The sequence below is a fragment of the Mus pahari genome, chromosome 21, assembly GCF_900095145.1.
Source record: "Mus pahari chromosome 21, PAHARI_EIJ_v1.1, whole genome shotgun sequence".
Taxonomy (NCBI): domain Eukaryota; kingdom Metazoa; phylum Chordata; class Mammalia; order Rodentia; family Muridae; genus Mus; species Mus pahari.
In genome coordinates, this window is record NC_034610.1 from 16,635,158 (window position 1) to 16,658,802 (window position 23,645).

General features: G+C 40.6%; 1 pseudogene; it reads left to right on the forward strand.

Moving 5' to 3' along the window:
- The first annotated feature begins 15,126 nt into the window (after positions 1-15,126).
- On the forward strand, positions 15,127-17,845 carry LOC115062768 (annotated as a pseudogene).
- The last annotated feature ends 5,800 nt before the right edge of the window (positions 17,846-23,645 follow it).

Here is a 23,645-nt window from a genome sequence, read left to right on the forward strand (position 1 = left end):
TTACTGTGTGTTTAGTATGTATGAGTGTATGTATAATTTATGTATAACTGATATATATTCCTAAATTTAACATCTTGTGTGTATCTTATGCTACTTGTGTATATGTTTCCAATGCTGACCATTTGGTTTTGGATAACTTGTTGGTATTGCCTGTTCCCAGCATTGTCAGTTTCCTGTGGTACACTCCATAGGGACTGGGGCTCCCAGCATTGTCAGTTGCCTGTGATACACTCTGTAGGGTCTGAGGCTCCCAGCATTGTCAGTTGCCTGTGGTACACTCTGTAGGGTCTGAGGCTCCCAGCATTGTCAGTTGCCTGTGGTACACTCCGTAGGGACTGAGGCTCCCAGCATTGTCAGTTGCCTGTGGTACACTCCATAGGGACTGAGACCTTGTGGGCTTCTCCCCATCCACCTTGGCATGTCCATTGTTGTGCTTGTTCAGCTCTTGTTTGGACAGTTGTGTTTCTGAGATTTTATGGATAAGCTCCTGGCATTACTAGATGAAACAATCTCAGAGCAAACTCCTTGATCTTCTGCCTCTTGAATATTAATAGCCCATCTTCGAAAACATTCCTTGAGCCTTAGGTGCATGAATGTTTTGTAGATGTATCCATTATATGTGGGCTCAACAACTCTACATTTTGCAGTTGTAGATTTTTTTGTAGTGGTCTCTCTGTTGGAAGGGAAGTTTCCTTCCTGAGGGAAGAAAACTATGTTTATTTGTGGGTACAAGAAAAAACATTTAAATTTTATTAGGAACTAATCTGAATTAGTAAATTGGTGGTGGTTGGTTTTCCTCCAAGATTCATAACTTCACCAGCAGTGCGAAGTCAGCTAGCTTTCCAGTACCAGTCATAGTTTCCCTGTTGTTATGAGTATCTTAAGTCCAATTAGAGAGCTGTTGGTTTTCATCAAGGTGAGTTTGCCATTACTGAACCTCCAGAGTTATCCTGACAAGATGATCATCAATGTGGTTCATAGGCATTAAAGCTGGGTAGGACTGTTCATGAGATTCTTCCTTTGGAGCCTTGCATGCTTCTTCTGTTATCACACAAGCTAATTCTCTGAGAGTTTGCTGTATTTTGAGATAGGTTCTGTCTGTATTATTAGTTGGCCTGGATTCTGTCTGTAGACCAGGCTGGCCTTGAACATAGACTTGCTCTGTTTCTGCCTCCTGAGTTCTAGGTTTGAAGGCTTGCATGACCTTGCCCAATGAAATGTAACTGTTTCTGATTACTTTGTTGGTATGTTTGTTTGAAGAGACAGGGTCTAACCTTGGCTGACCTGGAACTCACAGAGATCTGACTGCCTGTCTCCTGAGTCCTTGGGATTAAAGGCTTGCACCACCACTGCCCAGCTTTTAATGTCTTGACAATTCTCAAAAGTAAAGGCACAACCCACTTGATAGGAATGAGTTAACAAGTAGAGCTAATTTCTACTCACATTAAATACTTGCATTGCACAAAATCACTAACTTGAAATAGATTAGGTTCCAGGTGCATATAATGCACCAAATGTAAATAACATGAAATAAATAATATAAACAAGATGATAAATAGCAATGTGACTTAAGCAATTATAAAATGTAACCCTGAAATTAAACCCTGGCCGGGTGTGGTGGCGCACGCCTTTAATCCCAGCACTTGGGAGGCAGAGGCAGGTGGATTTCTGAGTTCGAGGCCAGCCTGGTCTACCAAGTGAGTACCAGGACAGCCAGGGTTATACAGAGAAACCCTGTCTCAAAAAACCACAAAAAAAAAAAAAAAAAANAAATTAAACCCACAGTTAGATCGACAGGATCCTATCAGAACTGCAAAGAACCAACTGCAAAGCTACTTAACATTAAATACTTCTTGAAACACACACACAAAAAGACTTCCTTACTCTAATTATTCCTTTACATTAAACCAAATAATGATCCTGGTATGGTGGAATGTCTTCCTCATGGACAAACACACCAATTAATTATCAAACAAAAATCCCACCAGATACTGGTACAACAAGAACAAAAATTACACACTCGTGGTCTTTTTAAAGAAATTTGAGCTGGGCATGGTAGCACACACCATTAAACACTAGATTACACAGTAAGCCCTGTCTACATTCAATAAATGAATGAATGAGCCCCCCATTTCTATTATTAGCTGATATATATATATATATATATATATATATATATATATATATATAATGTGTGTGCATATACATATATATATATATGTGTGTGTGTGCATATGGGCATATCTAATACTGCCCACTCTCACCTCCTACCTCCCCACTATCCTGGTCCACAATTCCAACAGCCACTCTACTGTGTTCATCTCTATTCATATTGCCTGGAACCCACTGAGATGAACCAGAGCCATTTGTGAGACTGGGTTTGGAGCTATGTGTTGGAACCTGATGTGCTCAGCACAGGATAGCAAAGACGGTGACTCTTCTACAATCTATCCATAGCCAATGTCTGAAAGGTAAAGTGAGGTGTTGTTTCCTTTCCTAGACTCACTGTGGTCTTGTGTGAGGCCAGTGCAGGTAAAGACATCTGCTGTTGGTTACTGATTACAATAGTTGTATGGAGTCTAGAGAATGGTGCATCTTAACCCTTCCCCCCTTTCCCTTATTTCCTGACCTTGTTCCCAGAGCTAGAGATGGGATGATGTAGCTGACTTTTTTAGGCCTGGGAAGGCATACTTCACTTATTTTCTGTATCTGCGACAGCCAAGAGTCTGCATTCACCGCTCCATTTTTAAAAAAGAAGAAAAAAAGGAACGTTCTCTTTTTTCTCTCAAAGCACCTTTGCATGAGTCACAGAAGAGTTAAGTGACAAGACCGCCATCTAGTGGGGAAAGCAGTACAACGCGGGATTAATTCACCCCCTAGGCTGTTAGCAAAGGCCTTACCACTTATTTTCAAAATCCAAATTCTTTAAAAATGGAGAGGTGAATGCAGACTCTTGGCTGTCGCAGATGCAGAAAATAAGTGAAGTATGCCTTCCCAGGCCTAAAAAAGTCAGCTACATCATCCCATCTCTAGCTCTGGGAACAACAAGGTCAGGAAATAAGGGAAAGGGGGGAAGGGTTAAATATCTCTCCCCAAGTTGAAATTTCAGAATTTTGTTTTGGCTTTTTAATGTTTGTGTGTTGGGGATAGGCCTCTCGCTTCTGAATTTAGTCTATTATTGTTTGGTATGAAATATATAAGCCAGAGGTTGGTAGTCCAGTGTCGAGATGTTAGGTTGTTTGTTTGTTTGTTTTATAATTCACCTTCCCCAAATCAGTTCCCCCAGTCCCTTGCAGATTTCCCCCTCCCCGCTCCCATTCTCCTCTGAGAAGGGGGATTCCCACCACACCTGTATTCACTAGCGCCCCCCCCCCCCCCAGCACATAAGCCACTGCAGGACTAAGTACATCCTCTCTAAGGTCAGACAAGGCGACTGGGTTAGGGGAAAGAATCCACAGACATTCAACTAATTCAGGGACAGCTCCTGCTCCAGTTGGGGGTGGGGGCTGTCGTTTATCTAAAGGGTTTAGAACCCCGGGTGGGGCTCAAATATCGGGGTGCAGCGTCCTCCCAAAAACACTTGTGGCCTGGGCTCGCAGCAAGAGTGTGTGGAGGTTGTGCAGAGCCCGGGCAGCCTGACAGCTGGAGCTGTGTGAAAGGCAGCCTGAGGCAGAGTGGGAGGGACGGGTCTCTGATGGGGGCGCAGGTGCTCACCCGGAAACAGATTTGGAGATCCGGAAGCACATTGGGAGGATATTCGACTTATGGAGATGTGTAGGGGAACTGTGTATAGAGTGTGAAGAATTAAGAGAAAGACGTGGGTGGAAGCTGGGACGCTAAATTACTGAGGTTAGAGAAGTTGTACCTAAAGCCAAAGCCAGAAGTTCCTTTGACAGGTTTCCCTCGACCACAAGGGCCTGCACCGTGGGTAATCGCGTGGTGCAGACCTGGGGTCGGAGGACACGGTGGACTTGGGGGAAGCTAAAATTCCTGGCAGCCGCGGGTGCCGCGGGGCATCCTGGGAGAGTCGGCGGCAATCAGCTGCGCAGCTGGAACCGCTGCCTGGCTACCAGAGCTGCTGGGCTAGGAAACAGGCAGGAGCAGTTTCTTTACTGTTCACGAGGAAGCTGGCTCTGAAATTCTGCGGTGGCTGTCTTCCCTTGTGGATACATTTTGGCTCATATAAAGTGTAGTAATCCTGGTTTTTGCTTGTTTGGTTTTTTTTGTTTTGATCTTCTGATTGCCAAAATATTCTTATTAGAATACTCTTAAGAGAATATCAGTTCTCTTTGTTGAGATGAAAGGGCCCAAGCTCTTGTAATTAACATTCATCCACGCTAACTCCCATGTTATACCAAGATATATAAATATATACTTAGTGACTTGGCATCCCTGTAGAACTTTTAGATATTAGTCATGTCTGAAAAGCACATGAGGCAATGTACCAGTTTTTAGGTTTTATAGATTTTTCTGTTTTCTCTCTGATGTGGATATATGCATTCTGGGTTTGGTGACATGCACCCATCTTGATCAAGGACTTTTTATCTAACGGACTCTTAACCATTTCCTAATACTCTTTACTTTGTATTTTAATACTTTTGACTTTTCTGTCACTACTATAGTTATGATCACTAGTCATCTTTACTGAACTCCACATTCATGGCATTTTTAAAAAGTCTTTCTCAGTATTTTTTTTATCTTTAGATATGAAATCTTTTGTGGAAAATATCTTTTAATATCTGCTGTCATTTTTCTTTTTTGAATAGTGTAGTCTGTTTACCTGTTTAGTAAGGGAATATTAATTGGAAGAAATTCATTTGTTATTGTGTAGGAACTTGAGTATGGACACTGACTATCAGTCAGAACTGGAATCTCTATAGTATATATCCTTTATATCTTATGAACTATACTGCAGAGCTTTTTAATATGTGCACATTTTCCCTTCCATCAGTTGTTGAGCAAAATAAATAAGCAGAATACACTTATTTATTGATTATATTATTATTTGCTCACTTTGTAAGCTTTTAAATAGATTCTGGATTTTAGTCCATTATTCCACACTATACTATACCATATATAATATAATATAATATAATATAATATAATATAATATAATATAGAGAGATACTATAAACTCATAAAGTAAATATATCTGCTGGATAGGCTATCTCTTCATACTTTTAATTTTACTATTTCCCTGGATTTTAAAATTTTACATAGTATATTTTGTCAGTCAGTTCTTATATCAAGTGTTGCCTATTTCTGTTACTCTACAGGATTCACTGTTTCAGATCACACATGAAAGTCTGATCCCTTGTTATGATAGGAGATAATTGGATCCAGGTTCATATTTCACACATGAAAGTCTGATCCCTTGTATGATAGGAGAGAATTGGACCCAGGTTCATATTTTATATGCTCATAGACACTTTTCCCGGTACCATTGTTTGAAGAGGCTGTCTGGTCAGCAACACGTTTGTGGTGTTTTGTTTGCATTCACATGGTCATTGCTCTTGGGCAGGTTCTGGATTTGCTGCTCTGCTGTATTGAGTTGATCTGGAACTGCACCAGGATTGCATGAGCACTGTAACATTTTCCTGAGGTTGTTATGTATCTAGGGAATTTGTGCATCAATATAAATTCAAGGCTCTCTTTACTGTAACTGTGAAATATATTGAGGACAGTTTCATCGAGTTTGAACTGGTCCTATATACCACTTCCAGATTTCCCAATATTATGTCCCATTATGTCTGTGTGAAGTATTTTTTCGTTTTCTAGTTAGTGTCTTCTTCAGTTCTTTCCACAATTCAAAGTTTTCATTGTACAGACCGTTCATATGCTTGGTTAGTTCATTTAGGGATTTTAAATTTTTTGTTTCTTTGTTTGTTTCTTTTTGTCTCTCTCTCTCTACATTTACTAATTTCTATTTTCTTTTCCATTCTTGTTCAAATATCTGTAAAAGAATAACAGTTGCTCAGAACCATTGAATCATCTCTCTAGCACCCTATTAAGTTTTATTTATATGATTAATAATGATAGAAAATGATATCAAGCCATTCTCGTCCAGTTTTTTATTTTAGTTTTTTTTTATTTGATCAAAAAACCTTGACTTTACATGGGCATTTACTATTTCTTAATAAGTTTTTCTTTACTACTGTTGTATGTTTGTGTGGATTCCTAAAGATAAAATTACAGCCTACTCAGTCTGTATGTTTTCAGGGATGAACATTTGCTATTGTATAACCCATACGGTGTACTCTTCTTTTTTTAAAAAAAAAATTTATTGGATATTTTTATCATTCACATTTCAGATGTTGTCCCCTTTCCAGGTTCCCCAACCCCAGGAGCCCCCTCCCCCTTCCCCTGCTTCTATGAGGGTGTTCCCCCACATACCCATTCCTGCTTCCCTGCTCTCGAATTCCCCTACACTGGGGTATTGAGCCTTCACAGGACCAAGGGCCTCTCCTCCTATTGATGCCTGATAAGGCCATCCTCTCCTACATATACAACTGGACTGGAGCCATGAATCCTTCCATGTGTACTCCTTGGTTGGTGGTTTAGTCCCTGGGAGCTCTGGGGAGTCTGGTTGGCTGATATTATTGTTATTTCTATGGATTTACAAACTCCTTCAGCTCCTTCATTCCTTTTTCTAACTCCTCCATTGGGAACCCCATTGGGGACCCCGTGCTCAGTCCAATGGTTTGCGGTGAGCATCCACCTCTGTATTTGTCAGGCTCTGGCAGATTCTCTCAGGAGAAAGCTATATTAGGCCCCTGTCAGCATGTACTTCTTGACATCCACAGTAGTGTCTGGGTTTGGTGACTGTAGATGGGATGGATCCCCAAGTGGGGGTAGTCTCTGGGTGGCCTTTCCTTCAGTCTCAGCTCCATATTTTGTCTCTGTATTTGCTCCTGTGATTATTTTGTTCCCTTTCTAAGAAAGGACCGAAGCACCCACACTTTGATTTTCCTTCTTTTTGAGCTTCATGTAGTCTGTGAATTGTATCTTGGGTATTTCGAGGTTTTGGGCTAATATCCACTTATCAATGAGTGCATACCATGTGTATTCTTTTGTGATTGAGTTACCTCACTCAGGATGATATTTTTCTAGTTCCATCCATTTGCCTAAGAATTTCACAAATTCATTGTTTTTAGTAGCTCAGTAGTATCCCACTGTGTAAATGTAACACATTTTCTGTATCCATTCCTTTGTTGAAGGACATCTTTTCCAGCTTCTGGCTATTATAAATAAGGTTGTTAGAAACATAGTGGAGCATGTGTCTGTGTTATATGTTGGAGAATCTTTTGAGTATATGCCCAAGAGTGGTATAGCTTGGTCCTCAGGTAATAATATGTCCAGTTTTCTGAGGAACTGCCAGACTGATTTCCAGAGTGGTTGTACAAAGCTTGCAATCCCACCAGCAATGGACAAGTGTTCCTGTTTCTCCACATCCTCGTCAGCATCTGCTGTTATCTGAGTTGTTTTTTTTTTTTTTTAAAAAAAAAGGTTTACTTATTTATTATATGTAAGTACACTTACATATAATAAATAAGAGCAGTTGGGTGCTCTTACCCACTGAGCCATCTCACCAGCCCCTGTTATCTGAGTTTTTGATCTTAGCCATTCTGACTGGTGTGAGGTGAAATCTCAGGGTTGTTTTGATTTGCATTTCCCTGATGATTAAGGATGTTGAACATTTTTTTCAAGTGCTTCTCAGCCCTTCAGTATTCCTCAGTTGAGAATTCTTTGTTTAGCTCTGTACCCCATTTTTAATGGGGTTATATGATTCTCTGGAGTCTAACTTCTTGAGATCTTTGTATATATTGGATATTAGCACTCTGTTGGCTGTAAGATTGGTAAAGATCTTTTCCCAATCTGTTGGTTGCTGTTTTGTCCTATTGACAGTGTCCTCTGCCTTACTGAACCTTTGCAATTTAATGAGGTCCCATGTACTCTTAAGAAAGTTCTTAATGAAGATTGTTTCTCCAGCTCCCAGAATTCCTTAATGTTTGTGTAGAGTTGAGACCTACACAAACATTAAGGAGTTTCCTCCCTTCTACATTGGCATGCGTCTTGCTGTTGCCCTTGTTCAGCTCCCGTTTGGGCAGTCATGTTTGTAAGATTTCATGCATGTAGCCTCTCTGACATTTCTAGGAGACACAATGTCACAGCAGTCTCTTGTTCACCTGGCTTTAACAATATCCATACCCCCTGCCCCCTTTCTCAGTGATCCCTGAGCCTTAGTGCAGGAGTTGTGTTGCTTATATGTCATTTAGATAGATGATCAGAACTCTGCATTGTGACTAATAACCATTTTCTGTAATAATCTCCCTCCTTTGGAAGTTTGCATATTGCCTTCTAGTGCTATGAAAATTAGTCCCCTGGGAGGATGCTTTAAGATCAAATTCATCTCGAGGTCTCTGGGTTCTGTATCTGTGGCTCGTGGCTTCTTCAACAATAAAGACTCACCTCCTAACTCTAAGATAACCATAGACAACATCAATAGCTTATACTGTACTGGGAGTCTCTTGGACACCTGTAACCAACAACTTTAAAGCAGACTTCTCATATCTGGTGGTGGTTTTGTTAGAGAATCTATGCTCCTGTGGGGAATTTTATCAGCCCTGATGCAGTTTTCATTTACACTTTAAATGTATATATATGCTCAAATATATATGTATGATAGGCCTTTTTGGTGATTGGATAATAGTATTATTTCTTATGACTGTTTTAGACATCTTCACTGTTATTTTACTGTCCTTCTGTGTTTATATGCACCCCTTATCCACAATTAAATCTCATCTCCTGTTTTTCCATGTCCTCCTCTAGATCAGTTGTTATTTTTCTCTCTATGATTCCCCAATATCCCACCATGATCTGTTTTTAGTTTTCTGGTTACTGCAGATACTCCAGGTTGTGAACTCACATCTGAAGGTTTGGAGCTAGGACCTTCCTATGAGAAAGAACATGCAATGCCTATCATTCTGGGTCTGGGTTACTCCCCTCAGTGTGATCATTTCTATGTCCATCCATCTACTTGTAAAACTCATTTCCATTTTCTTCACAGCTCACTAAATATTATTTCATAGTATGTATGTTTGTCAGTTGCAGGACATTTAGGAAGTTCCCATTTTGTGGCTATTATGAATATAGCCATAATGAACATGTGTTAGTACATATCTGTGGAGTAGGATGTTGAGTCCTTTGAGCATATGCTAAGGAGTAGAACAGCTTGTGACATGTGCTAGATTTATTTTACTTGAGGATTTGTTTATTGATTGAGGATTCTCTCTATTGATATCCAGAGTGGCTAGGTGTTTTTGTTCATGTTTTCCCCCCAATCCTTTTGTTTTTCTGGTTGTTTCTGATTGGACTATTGGTATTCTTCTTCCTTCTCTGTAAGTATTAGTGTTTTCTTGTCTTGCCCAGAGATGATTACTTTTCAGTTCTCCTGCATTTATCTATTTTTCACATGAAGTTTATTAGTTCATGTATTGTCATAGATAATTCCTTTGATTTCCCTGTGTACACTTTTGCCTCTAATTTATTATGTATTGTGCTGTTTTAATAATGTGAATTGTCTTAATTTGTGATTATGTTCAAATGGACTTATGTCTTTATCAGTTTAAAGAGATTATATTTCTCTGTGCAACAATATTGTTGGCAGTGATTTTTCTCTCCAAGTTCCAAACGTGGTTCCATGGGATCGTTGACAGGACACCTGGTAGTATTCTGCTGCTTGGATATTTTTATGTGGTTTAAAACTGTTCTTTAACAGCTTTCAGTACTGATTATTGCTTTTTTTGACCCTTTGATATAAAAGGGCATCAAGTCATCTATTCATTGTTCCTAAAGAAGAAACTCAAAGAAGAGAAAAAGAAAAAATGGCTGATTCTTCAGGTAGCATGTTCCAGGTCAGGAGTCATGTTCTCATTTTCTCTCTCTCTCTCTCTCTCTCTCTCTCTCTCTCTCTCTCTCTCTCTCTCTCCCTCCTTCTCTCCCTCCCTCCCTCCCTCCCTCCTTTTCTCTCTCTCTTCTCTAGAAATGTTATATTTTCAGACATTACAATCCTTTAATTTTCTGTTCCTGATAATTTTTAACTTAATTATAAATAAAGCATGTTGGAAACAAACAAAATCTCACACTGAAATTAACTAGGCCCAAAGACTATACAACTGAATATAGAGTAGTAATTGGAAACATAAGCTCTGGAGTCCCACATTTGATGTTATGTTTTCACTATCAAATATATTTTTATGAATTTATCTAAGACAAAAACAAAAAATCCTGTGACAGTATTAGAACTAGAAAAGGAGTTAGCTTTATACTTTTTTTTTTTTTTAAAGATTTATTTTTGTTTATTTATTTAATGTAAGTACACTGTAGCTGTCTTCAGACACTCCAGAAGAGGGAGTCAGATCTCGTTAAGGATGGTTGTGAGCCACCATGTGGTTGCTGGGATTTGAACTCAGGACCTTTGGAAGAGCAGTCGAGTGCTCTTACCCGTTGATCAATCTCCAGCCCCAGCTTTATACTTTTTTATAACTGATTTTCATTACCTGCATTCAGTTCTACCTCAACCCCTGATTTTTAACCTTTCTTGTTCTCTTTTTTTTCATGTTCTACTGTAACCCCATGTACATTGTATCCATATAGATATATTGGCCAGATACTGCATATGATGGAAAAAGTAGTTTCTTCTTTCTGATAGTATATGACCTCTCTTGATATTACACATTCCAAGTCCATCCAGTCTCCCCAAAATTATTACATTTTCCTTTCCACCTGAATAGATTTCCATTTTATATAAATACCATTTTCATTATACATTCATGTATTGATTATTAGTATGAGTCCAATAAATTGCTCTGGTGAATAAAGTATCAGAAATATCCTTTGGATGTAAATACACTTAGAGTAGGATGTGGAGTTTTGTTTTGTTTTTTTTTTTTTTTTNTTTTTTTTTGGTTTTTAGAGACAGGGTTTCTCTGTATAGTCCTGGCTGTCCTGGAACTCACTTTGTAGACCAGGCTGGCCTCGAACTCAGAAATCTGCCTGCCTCTGCCTCCTGAGTGCTGAAATTAAAGGCATGTGCCACCACGCCTGACTGGATGTGGAGTTCTCAGGGTATGCTCCCAGGAGTGAAATTTCAGGCTCATATATTTTTCTTTAATTTTTAATATTCTTCAAACTGATTTCAACTTGTGTATATTAATTTGCACGCGCGTGCACACACACACTGACAGTGAATAAAAGTTCCTTTTTATTTTAATACTTTTTAATTTTTTATTGGACATTTTCTTTATTTACATTTCAAATGTTATTCCATTTCCCTACCCCCTCCCTCTGCTCACCAACCCACCCACTCCCACTTCCTGGCCCTGGAATTCTCCTACACTGGGACATAAAGCCTTCACAGGACCAATGGCCTCTCCTCCTACTGATGACCAACAAGGCCATCCTCTGTTACAAATGCAACTAAAGCCATGAGTCCCACCATGTGTACTCTTTGGTTGGTGGTTTAGTCCGTGGGAGCTCTGGGAGTACTGGTTAGTTCATATTGTTGTTCCTCCTATGGGGCTGCAAACCCCTTCAGCTCCTTGGGTCCTTTCTCTAGCTCCTTCACTGGGGACCCTGTGCTCAGTCCAATGGATGACTGTGAGAATTCACTTCTGTATTTGTCAGGCACTGGCAGAGCCTCTCAGGAGACAACTATATCAGGCTCCTGTCAGCAAACACTTGTTGGCATCCACAATAGTGTTTGGGTTTGGTGATTGTATATGGGATGGATCCCCAGGTGGGGCGGTCTCTGGATGGTCATTCCTTCAGTCTCTGCTCCATACTTTGTCTCTATAACTCCTTCCATGGATAGTTTGTTCCCCCTTCTAAGAAGGATAAACATTCCTTTATTTCTATATCAGCTCTATCATTTGTTGTCAAATTGGTTGATGGGAGTCATTTTTCCTGAAGTGAGACACGATTTTGGAGTAGTTTTAATTTGTGTACTCTCTCTGATAGCATTTTAGGGATCTTGCACACTTTTTCCAATATTTATTAGCCATTTCTATTTCTGTCTTCTCAGGGTGTCTATTCAGTTCATTTTCTCATTTGTTGATTGGCAGTTTTATTTCCTTGGTATCTAATTTCTATAATTCTTAGTGAATTCTAGATATGAGCCCCTCCCCAGAGTGTTGCTGGTGCAGATTCTCTCCCATTCTATAGGTGTCTGTATGCCCTCCTGATTATTCCCTTGGATGAACAGAAACTTTATATTCATGATGCCATCCCATTTGTTGATATATGGGGTCAGATTCTGTGCTATTGGTATTCTTTCTATTCAACAAGTCCCCTCTTATCCCAGTATTTTGATGGGTATTCCCTATGTTTTCTAGGTTTTTGGTTTTAAATAAGGCATTTGATCAGATTTGAATAGATTTTTGTGTAAGTTGAAAGATAATAATCTAATTTCATTTTTCTGCTGGATCCAGTTTTGCCAGCATCATCTGATGAAGAGGCCAAATTTTGTAATGTATCATTTTGCCTCCTTTGTATTAAGTAAGCATAACTATATGGTTTTCTTTCTGTGTCCTCTGCCCTGTTCTCTTATCCTCCATTCTATTTTTATGCCCATGGCAGGCTGTCCTTATAACTCCAATTCTATAAATCCATACTTAGAAAATTTTCTCCATTCTATCCTTCCCATATTATTCACTTCCCTAGGGCAAATATTTCACTTGAACTATTGACTCATGAAGAAAAATGTTGATGCCTAATTGCTGCAGAAGATGGACTATATCTTTATATATTATTGTGTGGGGGCTCCTGGCACTTATGGACTCTTATTTCCTTGAATCATAGTTGTAGACAGAGCATATTGAAGCACATAGAACACTTGTCACAAAATCTAAAACCAAGATGTCTCATTTAATTGCACACAAAAATTACAATGTGTGTAATTAAAAGAGACAGCTTGGTTTTTTAATACGAAGTAATACTAGGATGCTTGTACTAAACATTTAAGCACACTATAGAGTACTGGACATGGCAGGCCTATCTGGCTTGATCTTGCCATTAAATTGATGTTCTTGTATGTAGATTCAGATTTTATTCTACTTGTATTTTTCTTCAATGTTTAATTTCATACAGTGATGATGTATCCATGTGTTTGTCTCAGGAGAATTGCTCCTCACATCATTTACTTGGTTAGGATGCTCAGTGGTAACCTCTCAAACTAGAGAGATCACTATTTTTTTCATTTTTCTTTTTGCCTAACAGGATATATCTTAGTCAGGGTTTCTATTCCTGCACAAACATCATGACCAAGAAGGAAGTTGGAGAGGAAAGGGTTTGTTTATTTGGCTTACACTTCCACACTGCTGTTCATCACCAAAGGAAGTCAGGACTGGAACTCAAGCAGGTCTGAAAGCAGGAGCTGATGCAGAAGCCATGGAAAGATGTTTTTTACTGGCTTGCTTCCCCTGGCTTGCTCAGCCTGCTCTCTTATAGAACTCAAGACTACCAGCCCAGAGATGGCACCACCCACAGGGGGACCTCCCGGCTTGATCACTAATTGAGAAAATGCCTTGCAGCTGGATCTCGTGGAGGCATTTCCCCAACTGAAGCTCCTTTCTCTGTGATAACTCCAGCCTGTGTCAAGTTGACACAAAATTAGCCAATAGAGGATACAATTATGCAACCCTTTCTGGCTGGGACTCCTTCTGTGGAATAGCATTATGTGGAATGCATCAGTTAAAATGTCTTGAGTACATTGAATGTTTGGTGTACATAAGCCATCACATTTGATGCAGAGAGAGCATTCATCATGGTTGCTTTGTTCTAATCAGATCTTGTGAGAGTGACAGCTCTACTTTCCTATCCTGAAGTTGCAGTATGTTAAAAGTGGGAATTTTGGAAATGGATTCTGGACTGCAGGTTTACATTTCTATCCCTGACTCATGGAATAGTCAGAATATGTCACCACATCTTTGTATTTTCTGAGAAAGAAAAGAAGAATCATAACCACTACTAAACTAGAATCCTCTTAGACAATACACCATACCTATCAAAAAGAACACATTATGAACTATAAAATTCAGACACAATAGCTCAAATTTTCTCCTGAGACACTTTTCTGAGCTATATTTAAAAATCACTGAGAAGTCAGTATAATTCTCACACAATTTGTGGCTATATTAGGATATTCATTTACTCCCAGGAAATCTGTCTCACTACTCAATGCATTCACAATTACTGTAACCTAAACATTACTTGATGTGTTTTGGGGCTTCCCTCAATTTCTATAGCTCTTTGGGAATGAAATATTCTTCAAAACTTATGAAATTATTATTTGTCTAAGTTGGTTTATGCCTATATTTTGGAAAACTTTGGATTATACCAAATGTGGCTGATGTAGATTGTTTGTCTGCTTGGAAGTGGCCCAATATTCTCATAAAATTGATTTCATGTACTACTTGATCTTATATGTTAATGTTAAATTTACAGTATGCTGTGTTGTTATGTTCCTTGATACTGTGGGAAAAAACGAAACTGCGTATAAATTCAATCACAAATTCTGCCTTTCATATCTACCCCTTCTCTATTCCATGGTACGAATTTGACCTAGAGTTTAAACATCCCAACTGAGCTTGGTAGAATAGACATATAAGGATGAAGAACAGACAGGATTGATTCAGAGTCAGCATGATCTTCAGGTACAGCATTTCAAAGCACATTTCCTTGTCACAAATTTGATTTCTGAGGCATGAACACTGAGATCCTGTGAGACATAAATACAGCATCCATGACAGATATAAAACAGTGTCCAGTCCTTAAATGTGTGTGTGTGTTTTCATGGATGTGCTTGTGAGACTATTGTGTCATCTGCTTTTACAGAGTTAGAACATACACTGTAGACTGTGACTATATTAGAATTCATCTTTTTGAGTAACTGTCTTCAATCATCAACATCCTATCTCTTTATATCCGGGAAAGTACTGCCCCATAACACATAATCGAATTACATTTTTTTGTTTGTTTTAGGGTCTGATGACATTTGGGGATGTGGCTGTGGATTTCCCCCAGGAGGAGTGGGAATGACTGGACTCTGCCCAAAGGGCTTTGTACGTTGATGTGAGGTTGGAGAATTACAGCGACCTGGTCTCTGTTGGTAAGAAAATTTTGCTTGTAGAACTTCCATCTTTTTTCTATATATTGATTTTATGGTAGTAAACTCTATTAAGCTGTTTGGAAACAACATGAGACTGGGAAAGTTTAATAGTAAAAAAGAGCTTTTAAATGGTATATGATTTATTCATTCCATTTCCCATTCTAGAGGCGTCATGCAACCTTCATTTGGTTTTCACAATGCATTAAGAAACATACTATCATATAATATTTAACCCCATGTTTTACAGCTCCATGTCCATAATTGTAATTACCTGATTTTAATTGTGAGAAGAAAAATTCACCATATAAACACTGAAAAGACTACCCAAGAAAGCTTAAGATTCTGACAGGAAATGAATTGGGAAATCATTCCTAGATGTCTCTACTTTGTGTTGTCTTCATGTACTGAGCATAGTGTTGTGTTGGACACCTGTATTCTTTCTAAAAAAATCATTGCATGGGTCACAGAATATATGTGGATTTTTATATACAAGGTAGACCTGGTTACCTGTCTGGACCAATTCAGTTTACCATGGAATGTAGAGAGGAGAGAGAGTAGCCTCATCTGGCTCACAGCGAGGGTGAGCTAGTGAATGAGTGGGACAACAGTAAAGGTTTCAGGTGAAGGAGAAACCAAGAGCTGAAAATATGTTTGCTACATTGAATTCCACCTGAAATGATTCCCAATCATTTAGCTTAATATTGTGCCTCCAGGGTGTATCCTGCCTGTTGTAACAAGTTGAAGATATTGTGCCTTATTGCACCTGAATTATCAACTTAATACTAGTACAAAATGGAATTTTCCTTGATTATGATGATATCAGATTGGAATAATTTACAAAATTATGAGTTTGACATGAAGCCATGAAGTAACATTCTGTAATTACCTTCCTTTCTTCATTATGTATATGAGTACATTATAGCTGTCTTCAGACATATAAGAAGGCATCATATCCCATTACAGATGGTTGTAAGTCACCATGTAGTTGCTGAGAATTGAACTCAGGACCTTTGGAAGAGAAGTCAGTGCTCTTAACTACTGAGCCATCTCTCCAGCCTCATAATTTACTTTGCATGCATGACTTAATATTACATCCTTCATTTTCTTCCTAGTGGGGAATACACCAACACCCTTCTGGAAAATAATCTCAAGAATTATTATACAGAGTAAGCTTGAAAAATAATCATATAAGGAAAATAAAGATATGTGGCAATGTATGTAATTCAGACAGTATAGGAAAGAAATAAGCAATCGCTGCACCTGACAGCGCTCTCTCAAATGATCTAGGCTCTATATTCGAAAGTCTCTGATGTCTGAAAAATACTTGCTTTCCTTCCAATACTTTTCAATAATATAGTGTGTTTTTAAAAGAAAAAAAAAAACCAAACAGACAAATGCATTGATGCTTTTAAGTAAGTATTAGAAAGATTTAGGTTTCTTGGACAGTAATCTTTGTTACTGTGTATTATTGAGTAGAAACACTGTGAACCTGGGATTTCATTAAATTTGTCACCAGTTTCTGAATAGAAACATGTATTCTAAGTACAATCAGCCATTGAGCTCCACCCCAAAACCAGTTACTAGCTCCTCAATTAATTGGTCCATCTCGAGCTATTAATACATTTTCTACAATGATGGGATAGCTATTGTAAATCACAGACCTTTGAAGGCTGTCAGGCCATTGTCGTGGGAATACATAAGATTAGAGTAAAAGAAACACATCTAAGTAGTTGATGGTTGACTTATTGTAAGAAAGAACCTATGGAGACAACCATTTATCAAATGTTTAATTTTGGAACAAACCCTATTAATCTGATTTGGTTTTCAAAGAACTGTACACATGATGTTTACATGTTCCTCAACATGTAAAGACTGAAAAGGAGTCTTGTCGGTGTAATGAGCTTAGTGAAATGTTTCATGAACCCTTCCAGCTGTGCACTTTATAATAGAAGTGATACTACAGAAACCTCTTATAACTACAGATGCTGTAATGTAGGATGTCTCTGTTGACTCTTCAAACCCACATAGACATAAAAGCAAGCACACTGGAGAAGAACCTTGTGAATCTAAAGACTGTGAGAAATCTTTAACTTTGTCTTCCAACATTCCTCAAGATCAGAGATGCTACACACTGAAGAGAAAGAGCACAGGTAAAGAGAGTGTGATGATGATTTCATCTCTACATACAGTCTCATGCAACAAACAGTCTTCATCGGACAGATACCACATCAGTGTGGAACAATGCAGAAAATGCTTCAGTAACCCCCCAAGCTTCGCTTTCCACCAGAGAATTCATACTGGACAGAAACCCTACAAGTGCAATGCTTGTGATAAATCCTTTACTCAGTGGTCAAGTCTATCAAGTCTGAAAACACATGAAAGACTTCATACTGGAGAGAAACCTTACAAATGTATGGAATGTGACAAATTCCTACCTAGGCCTCACATCTTAAAACACATCAGAGAGTTCATACTAGAAAGAGACCATACAGATCTGTGGAATATGGCAAATCTTTTACTAAGCACTCAACTCTTAGAGCACATCAGAAAATTCATACTGGGAAGACATCATACAAATGCCAAGACAGTGACTAATCCTTTATGGAACTTTCAAATCTTAGAAGACATCTGAGAGTTCATCCTGGAGAGAAACATACCATTGTAAATAATGTGACATAGCATTTATCTGGTATTCTCTCTGCTTACAAATCTCAACAGTATTCATAATAGAAACCTAAGGATGAGATACTTGTGAAAGCATTTACTGAAATTTTAAATCTTAGGGAAAAAAAGCAGTTTATGTCAAAATAAATTTTTCAAATGTGATTCTGTAAAAAGCTTTCTATCTTTTTATCTTTGTGTGTGGGAGGGGAATGCTTTTATGATTGTATCACTGTATACTACATGTATGCCTGATGCCCGTGGAGGTCAGAAGCTGACAATAGATCCCAGAAAGCTAGAGTTAAAGACAGTTGTGAGTGCCTGTGTGGATAGATCCCCAGTCCTCTAAAAGATCAGCTCCTTGCTTTTACCTACTAAGCTATCTCTCTATTCCCTGGGAAAAGCAGCAATATAAACATTTCATTTTTCATACAGAAATTCATAATAAAATTCTTAATTCCGGGCTGGTGAGATGGCTCAGTGGGTAAGAGCACCCGATTGCTCTTCCGAAGGTCCAGAGTTCAAATCCCAGCAACCACATGGTGGCTCACAACCATCTGTAACAAGATCTGACGCCCTCTTCCGGAGTGTCTGAAGACAGCTACAGTGTACTTAAATATAATAAATAAATAAATTTTAAAAAAAAAAATCTTAATTCCAGGCAAGGTTGTGCACACCATTTCATCCCAACACTCAGGAGACAAAGGCAAGAAGATCTCTGTGAATCTGAGGCCATCATGATAGACATAATTCAAGGACAACAAGAACTACATCTACGTTGTCTCAAAAAAATAATAATAAGGATAAAATGTACTAACATTAAAAATGTGGCCAAGACCTCTAATTGTGCTGTCCATCACAAAGTTCATATTTCTGAGAAACCGTATAAGGTTATACCATATATAGGCTCTATGACTTGCTCTTGATTGGAAATTACACTCTCCAAAGGCATTGAATTTGACAAAGCCTTTACCTAATGCTGAAATTTCTTACATGAAAGCAAATTCATCATGAGAGAAAACATACAAAAAACTTCTAAGTCTTGTCTTTCATTCACCTTCAAAAATCTTCATACTAGAGTCAAACCTCACAGGTAGCAACAAGGTAAGAAACTGTAAAGCAATATATGAGCTGTGCATGTAACATCACAGGAATGCTCACACACAACATAGAAGTCTCCTAGTGTTCTGGGTTTGGTGGTATATGCCTTTACTCCCAGCACCCTGGAGACAGAAGTAAGTGCATCTTAGAGTTCAAGATCAGCCTTGTCAAGAAAAATCTCTAAGGGGATGTGGAAATTCACTTCATACTACTGAAAAAAATTGGGAAGTATTAACTCATATTCTAAACTAAAATAATATAGCCGCCGTTAACAGCCAGTCTACTGTTGATGATGTAAAATAGCCTGGGGGGACCCTCTATTAACCACAAAGACATGGAAATCACCACAATGTTACTCGATAGACTGGGCTTTGTTCCTCTGAACATATTACTGGGGTTCTTCTCATTAGTCACTACATTAGTTAGCTGGCGGGCTTTATTCTTGACAATATTAGCTATCTTTGAGTTGGCATCTCTAATCCTGATATTAGCAAATCCTATATTCTCTGGACGTCCATGTAGGAAGAGCAGTGAATCTTCTGAAGTATGTAGCACCATTTCTTCTGTCACAATGGGTTTGTAATCTGCTATTCTCCACTATTTGTCACAAGGTTGAGGCATGGGCAAATTCCTAGCCCAGATTATGTTATCCTTTGAATATATAAGATGATCAGGGAGTATACGATCCCCAGATCCAGGGAAGTCATGGGCAAGAGAGGTTCAATTTCTAGGGCATCATGATGGGCTGCTTGATCTGCCCTATTGTTGCCCTCTGAAGCTTAGTCTTTTCTGGTGTCTCAAGTAGTGAATGATGGCCAGCATTTTATGCCCCCATAGAGTCCTTAGGAGGGAGAGGACTTTATTTTTTTTATAGTCCTTCCTTCTGTTGTCAGAAGGCCTATCTCTCTATAAGTAGCCCCATGGACCTGAGTGGTAGCAAAGGCACACTGGTTATCTGTGCCTCTTGTCTTTTCTCAGATCTAACACCTTGATTAGCTTTCTGGGCTGACATTCTTGCTGGGAGTGGCTCGGTGTTTGAGATCATCACTGCCCCCACATATCTCTGTCCATCCTGAATGAAGCTGTCTGAAGATCTGGTCTGGTCTCATGGATGTGGGCCAAAATGTTTGAGTAGTCATGCAGTGGCCAGATGAGCAGACAGCAGGATAGCTGGGCTTAGGATAATTGGGGCCTATAAGGTTGGGGCAGGCAGTTTAAGACGAGGCATTGGTGATGGTCAGGCTTTGGTCCACTGTCAGTGTGTCAGCATCCTTAACCTGGAGGCCATTGCTTTGATGATGTGTAAACAGGGGGGCCAGCTTCTGGCAACTGGGTCTAACGTCTTTGACAGGTAGGCCACTGGCTGGTGCTAGGTCCCAGATTCTGAGACAATAGTCCTTTCCTTTTCTCAGAATCTCTCCTCCATGAAGAGATGGAAGGGCTTAGTCACTTTTGACAACCTCAAAACTGGTGTAGAAAAAAATTTTATTTCTTGCCCTGGAAAATCACTTCAGACCTTTTCTGAATATGAATCCCCGGTGTTGGTATTCTGTCTAAACTTCCACAGTTCCGGGCATCAGCCTGGTATGCTCCTCCCCACAGTTACCTGGCAACAGCTAGGTAGGCTTGGCCCACTATAAAGGGGGCTGCTCTGCCTCTCCTCTCTCTCTTACACTCTTGCTTCTCTCTTCTTCGTTCTTGCTCCTCTTCTCTCCCCATTCCCTTCCCCCTCTCTCTAAGTGGCCATGGCCTGCCTCTATGTCTGTACTCTCTCCTTCTCTCTGCCTCTACTACTATCTTAACTCTCCTCTCCACACCCTAAATAAACCCTATTCTATACTGTACCGGTGTGTTTTGGGTCCCTCAGCATGGGCCCACTGAGGCACCCTCTTCCCCCACACCCCACCAGAACATCTTCTTATATCTCTTTCTCTTTTTATAATCCCGACTCCCCTGGTTTTAGGGAGGCCACCTATGGTTGGCAGAGTAGGGCCTTCTTAGTGTCTAATCTAAATTTTCCAGGACCTCCAAGAGGTCCCGGGTCTCTTTTAGACAGTTTCGTTTGGTTTCTGCTGTTATCAGGAGGTCATTTATAAACTGTTGAAGAGACTTTACCTTTTAGGTTTTGGCAAGACAGAATGTTAAGCTCTATTATCAACAAGGAAAGACACAAAGACAGGATGACAGACTCAGGCTCTAAAGGTCAGTCTTTATTTTAATCTTTGGGCAGAGGGCACGGAGAGGCAGAGCCTGGAAAAATTTAGTCTGAAGCCCTCCTGGGTTGCCTGCCATCTTAACATAGTATATTGTTTTATTTTAGCTCTGGGAAGGTGACTGCCCAGGTGGTTGTTGCTTCTCAAGGGGCTGAGTGTGGCAGGATGGGTCAGTGAAGACCCTCTCTTTACAACTTAGAGACTACAGCTGTTCAGATCGGGAGAGAGCACTTCTGGCAGGGAGGGTAGCCATTTACTGAGCATAATGAGTGACCAGGAGTCCATTCTACGATCTGGTAAGTGAGACATCCGCCTCTCCTGCCCAGTTTGTCCGAGCTTGAAGTCCTGCCCGCTGGGAACTCCTGTCCTCACTTACGGAGATCTAGGTTAGGGCCCCGGGAGGCCCCAATCTTAGACCAGTCTAGAGGCCGTAGACCCTGTGTGCGCCGCTCGGCAGAAGGGGAGGGAAACGCGCCTGGGTGAGGCGCGGCTAATCGAGGGGTCGGGTCAGATTCCTTGTGCCCCGCGGCCCGCAGGGAGAGCCCCACGCTAAGGAGGGGGTTTGGATCCCCGAGGAGCCCGGGCGCACCACAGCGTCTTTTTGGCTGGCACCGAGTAACTCCTCTGCCTGCGCAAAGCGGAGCCGCGCCACTCGGGTCCCAGGTTTATTCCGCTGCCTATCGGGTGCTCGCCCAGGGCGCCGCGGTGGCCCGTAGGCTCCCCCAGCGGAGTGACTGAGCCCCGCCCCGGCGAGGCCCCATCGCCTCCCGCCAGAGGTGGGCTCAGCCCCGCGCGACTTCCCGCCGCTGCTGCGGGACACTAGCACCAAGGCCCGGGACTCTCAGGCTCCGTAAAGCACTGGGTCAGTCTGGAAAAGAAAGAGTTAAGTCGAGAGGGTGGGTGGGTCTTCAAATCGCAGCAGTGTCAGTCCCTCAAGGTTCCTTAAAGTGACACACACAGAACAGACAGCTAGCCAGCAGCTAAAACTAACAGGACGACAGGTCCGCTCAGTCCTTCATTGAGATTAACACCAGGAGCACTCCGTACCCAAGGGTCTTTGGAACGTCGCCTAAGCCCCCGTGGCTAGGATGTACCAGGGTGACCACCGCAGCCGGATTCTACATCTTCTTTTGCTGTTTCTTGCCAGGAAATACAGATTTTTAGGTCTCTTCAAAACAGAATTACAGAATTATTTAGAACAGAATTATTACAGTATCACACAAGCACACATGGACAGATACTCACAGACTCAGAGATAACCACTGTTGAGATCCTTCAGAGTTGGGGTCTGGTGGCCTTGGAGTTCCAGGCCAATGCACCAAAATGTTGTGCGAGGAAGAGTTCAGGAACCTCAAATGGCCACCAAGGAGCTGTTTCTGATGGGCCTCTTTATCTCAAGTTTCGATTTGGGCTCTCCTCCAACCCAACCCTGACAATGCAGGACATGAAAGGAAGGCAGAGCAGACTGGAACTCTCAGCAGGACAAGGTTTTATAAGGAATGGGAGTAAGTGAGGGGCGTCCAGCCTGGCAAGTATCTAACTGAATGTGTATTGTAAGCTGGCAGGTGGGTGCTCTGAAGCAAGACCATGAACAATCCCAAAGGGTCTGAAAGTACCTCTGAAAAATCAGACTAATCTTTGATCAACTGTTGCTAGGAAGTAGCTAGGGAGTAAGAAAGATGGTGGTGAAGCCATAATTCGACCCTTATTATCCCAAAGTCAAGTGCTTCTTACCCAGCATGTCTACTTTACTCCTGTTGGTTTAAGGGGGTAATTTAAAATGAGCAGCCTGATCAATCACCATCACTATGGCAATCACCATTGCTGCTGCATCAGGAGGGAGGGGAGGGGGGAGGGAGGGTAAGGAGAGGGAGGCACCTGGAACCCTGTGCTCAGCTCAGTGAAGGGAGAGTAGGGAACCCAGCTCTCCCTGGGAGAACAAGAGAGTTCAGACAAATTTGAACAAATTTTTGTTTTAGATCCCATGGCACCCATCTTCCCAGCATTTGCCAGAGATCCCAACACTCTACAATTGCCTTCCCAATTGATAGTCTGGGATCAATCGAAAAGTGTGTTTGTGGGTGGTAACCTCTGTATCAGAGGTTCCCCCAAAACAAACACCTGGTCTTTCTTCACATGGCTAACTCTGGTGCTACCCCAACTCAGCAGAGAAATCGCGGAGTCTCCTGGACCCTTGCTCAGGATGGGAACTCAAGGAGTCCGAAGAAATGATGCTTCTAGTGGAGAAGGAGAGAGGGACAAAAGTGGTCCCCATGTGGCCAGGAAAAATCCCCTGCATGGTATTGGGGACTCAACATCTCCTGCATTGGGAACCATCTGATAGCTTATTTCTTCACCAGTGAAATAAGGCAGTTCTAGCCAGATTATAATATATTATAAAAAGGCACCATAGACCCCGTTTGTCTCCATTTAAGGGCCAGGCCTGATTTCAAAAAAGGCCGAGGCACCAGCTTCAGCAATAGGCCATAAGTCCCACCTATGTC